The following is a 5,675-nucleotide window of genomic DNA, read 5'->3' on the forward strand; positions in this document are numbered from 1 at the left end:
AATTACTTTATTATTCTCAAAGGTGTTGACTCTGGGGTGCAAGGAGTTCTGGAGGGTAACTGGAAACAGAAACCACCTTGTGCTTGAAGCTGTCAACTTCCTTTTACTCTGCAGCAGACACTGTTTTTGTCTTTATTGCATTACACGCAGTTATTGCCAACATAATAATTCATGAATATTCCTTCATTTTCAGAATTATAATTAATGCTGGATTTTGACATTATGACAAAGTAGGGCAGCTCGGCAGCAGGAACACTCAGCCCTAAGAACAAAGGAATTGCCATATTGGAGCAGACCAGTGGTCCATCTAGCCTGATATCTCTCTGCCTCTCATCCTGGCCAATGCCTGAGGCTACCGAGGAAGGCATAAGCCCCCCCTAATGCACATAATTGCAATACTATACCGCAGAGGGATATTTCTTTTCGACCCCAGCTGGTGATCAGTTTATGCCCTGAAGTATGAGGATTGATAGCCCTTATAATTTTTATTCTGGCTAGTGTGGCTGCAGATGCTATACTTAATCAAATAAATGTCTAATACTTTGATAAAGCTAAGTAAGGGCTAAATACTCTGATCTCTTGAGAAAAATCCCAAGGAAGAAAAAAGTGCTGAGAAATTCCACAAGGAGAATCACATGAAGTTCCCACTGCTTTCTCCACTCTCAGGGGAGTACAGTTTGCATGCTTGTGGAGAGGCTGGCAGGGCTGGAAAGGACGTCAAGCAGCACAGTCCTAGGCTTCACTGAGGAGTCAGGCTCCAAGTTTGGCCACTCTTTCCTCCTGCCTCATTCTGTCCCTTACCCTGGACAGAGAGGGCTGTTCAGACTGAGCCATGGGAGTTAGGGAGACCTATAGAAGCAGCTATTTGGATTTCTGCCTGAAAAAGCAATGTTTTTAAAAAGCAATGCTGCATGGGGTGGCTGTTTCTCAGATCTTCCTCTGCAACCTGAGATGCCCTTTCACCAAACCTGCGTATCACTGGCCACATGCTCTTTGAGTGGAGGAACAGCTGAAGAGTCTCAGGAAACTGGAGGACATGACAAAGAGTTAGTCCTCCTCTTTTCATTTGCTTTTGTTTTTTGTTTTCTAATATTTTACTCCCTCATTTTCTGAAAGCTGTTTTCCTCAATCCAATGCAGCAGCAATAAATACCACAATTTAACTAAATATTCTGTGAAAAAGCATGTCCATATATTCATTTAAACGTGCTTCTCACTTATTTTTTGTGAAAAGCAGGAAAACAGACAGGGACACCTGAGCCTTTCAATATCAATTGAAATTTTACGTGGTCCTAAAATTCTTCAAAACTCTTCTACCTCTTTCTGTTTCTAAATTAAATTACTTTTTCTTTTAAATTTGCCTCCTAACTTGGTCCTGTCCCTGTTTCATCATGTTTACTGCATTTCTCTCTATGTTTCCTTGATTTGCTTTGTCTTGCCTATAACTCATTGACTAAAATACAAAAGGATATCCTGAAATGCAGCTTTTACTCATGAAACTGTATAGTAATATTTTACGTTTAACTATCTTCTTTGTTCTGACTGTATCTGCATATCTTCTTCTCTGCGTACATTTTCTAAGCTCCCGCAATATATTGGATAGCATTTTCAGAAAATGATGTTTAGATTTTCCAGTGCTAATTAATAGCCATCAGTTCTTGAAAATTCTTTTTCCAGTGTGCACTCCTTGACATTAGTCTGTTTAATTTTGCATGCCATCATGTCACCATTTTATCTTAGTTCTCTGGCTTGCTGTGGAATTTCTTCAAGTTTTGCCTAAATTCAGTTAATTTAATAAATGGCCAAATACTCCCATGAATTTTCCTGCTTCAGGCAATGGGTATTGGGTTTAAATATGAGAGACCGGGCTGTGACTGTTGCAGGGAAAACAAATTTTACATTCTTTATTTCAGAAGCTTCTTTCCAAGCTTGCTAATGAATAAGTTGAACAAAACCATCTTTATTGCCGCTATTGATCTCAGGGGCAATTCAGAGTTAACCTCTGAATCAACTGACCACTGATTCTTCTGCAGTACCTAGAGAAAGGGATGCTGTCTAATCATCTAAACACAGCTCTGGAACTTGGGTACTTATGAACTGAAGTCTGGTTCTGACACAGCTTGCTTTTACAATTATAGGTAAGTTACTTCATCTCTAATATAACCAGCTCATTAGGAAGTAGTGGTAATCTGCCAGTGTTTATAAAATGCTTTCAGAGGGCAAAATTCTGACTGTTCTGACATTTCGGGGTTTGTTTTCCCTCTTTTATTCAGTTTTTACAACAGAGATGGACTTTAATTCTGGAGCTGCTGTATTTTTCTTGCCAGAGACCTTACCATAAGCTGTTGGAAACACTACATTAATTGTATCTTCTGGTTCTACTTTATTGTCTACTAATTAACTCTTTCCTGTAGTTCTAGGAGGGTTGAGAAAATGTAGACAGAAGCATTGCAGATTTTCCCTGTTATCTGTGTGCTTAAGCATATTATTTTTACTGATTCTCTGTACTAAAGTAAGACTTACTGGTTTATAATTCCCAGGATCATCATTAGCACCTTTTTAAGAGATAGGTGCAACCTCGGCCACTCTCCTGTCCTCCAGTACAGTTAGCCGCTTTTAATGATAAATTACATATTTTTGTTAGCAACTCACTCGCATTGGTCTCCAGTTCCTTCAGAGCTCTTGGATGAATACCATCTGGTCCTACTGATTGATTGCAGTTTAATTTCTTGGGATGATCCATCAGCTTTTCTGATATTCTTATTTCTGATAGCATCTCACTTTCAACAGCTAAAAAGAACAAAGCCTGTGTAATATTGCATTCTATTTGTTAAAGAACAGTGGGAAGAAGCTGTGTGGCTCTTTTTTCTTTCCTTTTATATTTTTGTTTGTCTAATGCAGCTAGGCAGAAGGAAAATAAATTGACAACCAACAGCTTTTTTGTTTAGAAACATCTTATTACAGAAAAAAAAATTCCTAAAGATATGTCAGAGGTTTGTTGGGGGATAACAGTGTCAGAAGGCCAGAATTTCAAGTTAATTTATATTTTCGGTTAATAGTCAATCATACTTTTCAGTGGACTGCTGCGGAAAAACTGCCAAGGGAAGAATATATAACATTTTGGGGGATTTCAGTGTTATTTGCCATGGCTGAGCAGAAAAATAAAGATGTATTATCTATAGTACTAGAATCTAGAACAGAAAAAGAAATCAGAAGGAGAGCTTCTGCAGTGGAATAGCTCACTGAAAAGCAAGCAAATAGAGAAAACCAAAACTATTACCATACTTACATGAAAACAGAACAAGATAGAAAAGTATCATGATTAGTGTCAACTGGTAGAATATTTCTCAACTCTGCATATGTCTCCTATATATCTCCCCACTCTTCCCACATACTTATACAAATCTCTCCTCTGTCTGCTTTTATTATTCACAGTGCTCTCTGTCTAATTTACACTGTAGGCTCCTCCTCAGGTAGGGACCTTGTCTTTTCATATGTCCATAATGTTAAATACATGCCAGTCAAACTGTTGAAATTATAATAACTGGGGGCTGTAATTTTTCTTTCTTTCTTTTGTTAACAAATGGTAAGTTAAAATCAAAGGTAATAATTAGTTTAAAACAGCCTTGAGAGGCAGTCCCAGAAAAAGTGACCTTTTGAGCTACAACTAAACTAACCAATTTTACTGTGTCTTGAGGTCAAGGCTCTTATTTCACATGACTTGAGGGTCTTTATGTGCACGCTACCCTGCAGGAAATGATACAGAAACTTGTGATCAAGTAGACTTTGCACTTCAGACATCTATTGAGGAATAGCAACAAGATTCAATTCAATCTGAGCCGAAAGTAATCCAGAACCAGTCTCAGGAATGCAATGGAAAATTCCTAAAAGATCAGAGACGAGATTAAAATACAACAACAACAAAAAATAACCAGAAGACTGGCTAATGCAAAGCAAGCACATTGGACTGATTTTGAGTGGGCTGGACCCTACAATTACAACTTTGTCACCACAGTTTGAAATCTATTAAAGGGATTTATGTTTTGCAGCTGACATTTAAAATTAAGGATTTATTGGACTGGGAATGAATATTTCTTCTGCAATTAGTCTTTTGGAGGTCATAATTCATAAACTGTTGTTTTTTGGTTTAATCTACTGTATCAAGATTTTGAATTGTTAGAAAATCTGAAAAATATAAATGCAGAAAGCATTTTATTCATTGTAAAGAGACTCCCATCATGAAATTGCTGTTGAGTTGCATCACGTAACATTTTCACTAGGTATCTAATATTTCCCACTTGTATACACTATTAGAATGGAGCGAATGAAACTGAGTGATATGTGATACTATATAACTTATGCACCAGTTACAAACGGAGAGTCTTAATTCAAGATTTTTTTGCTTCTCTTATATATGAGCTTTTTTAGTTTACTTTTTGGAAATTTATACATGCATTTCTGTGTAGTGCTAGGAGCCTATGAAAAGCTGCATGTTTTTCCATTCTTGTGCATTAGAGACGTGGATTAAACCTCACTGCTGCTGATTTTTTGAATTCTTGAACTGAAATTAATTACTAGGAAAAGGAAGGGTATTTTTCAAATTATGACAGTAATTAATTTAAGACGGTTGTTTTCCTTTACCACTATTCTAACCCAGTCTTCTCAAAAACAAAGAAACAAAAAAGATCATATAATCATATTGACACAATTCTTATTTAGCTGTCTTCTGTGTTGGAACATTCATATGCAGCAGCAGGAAAGAAAATCAGGATATAGAAATTAGAACCTGGAGTATGATTTCTTAAGGGTTGGCTCTATCGTTAAGGAACAGACCCACGGAAATCAGATTCCATCAATGCTGGAAAACTCAGGTTGTTATTTATGCAAGTCTAACTGTGAAAGGTAGTAGACCTTGTGTTACAGGTCATCTTTGTGAAGGCATTGTGCATCCTGTTCAACTGTAACTTCATTTTGCCCATTTCCAACTTAAACTATTGCACAGTTCTTCCATGGAGGGAGTAAGAAAGGATAGCTGAAGTCACCTAAAAATATTTTAAGAAGTCAGTATATACTCTGCTCCAGCTTTATTTTCCTGTGTGACACAACAATGGAAATAAAGGGGAGTTAACAATGAGACTGATCTGAGACAGTTTGACACAGCCTTGGTTTTGTTGCATTTGTGTATTTCCTAACACAAGGTAACTTCAGGGAAAGAATGCTTCTCACTTTGGTGAGAGTCAACACTGAACTAGGAAAAAAAAAAAAGGATGCAAGCACCGGGGTTTTTTGTGCCTCTCTGCAATGGGGAGGGGTGCAGGAGGGAGACAGAGAGGGGGAAAGAAGACAATATAAATGTGCTTCTATTGGCCAAAGCGGGGGGGGGGGGGGGGGGGGGGAGGGGGGGGAAGAGCCAGTATATGAGCAAACAGTGTAATAGGAGCGAGCAGGGTAGAGTTGTTAGAGATGTAGGCAGAGGAGAGAGCAGTCTGCAGAAAAATAGAGAAAAGACGGACGGTGACCAGGGAGTGCAAAAAAACTTAAAACGCAGGCTGCTTTTCTGGTTTGCTCCAGAAGTCTGTTTTCATTCATGCAGAAGCATAGGTGTAGATTTTATCAGGACTTTGGGCTGGAGCACCCGCAGCTGTGGATTACAGATGCTTCCTGTCATGTATAAAC

Source organism: Chiroxiphia lanceolata, chromosome 1 (assembly GCF_009829145.1).
Source record: "Chiroxiphia lanceolata isolate bChiLan1 chromosome 1, bChiLan1.pri, whole genome shotgun sequence".
Classification (NCBI taxonomy): Eukaryota; Metazoa; Chordata; class Aves; order Passeriformes; family Pipridae; genus Chiroxiphia; species Chiroxiphia lanceolata.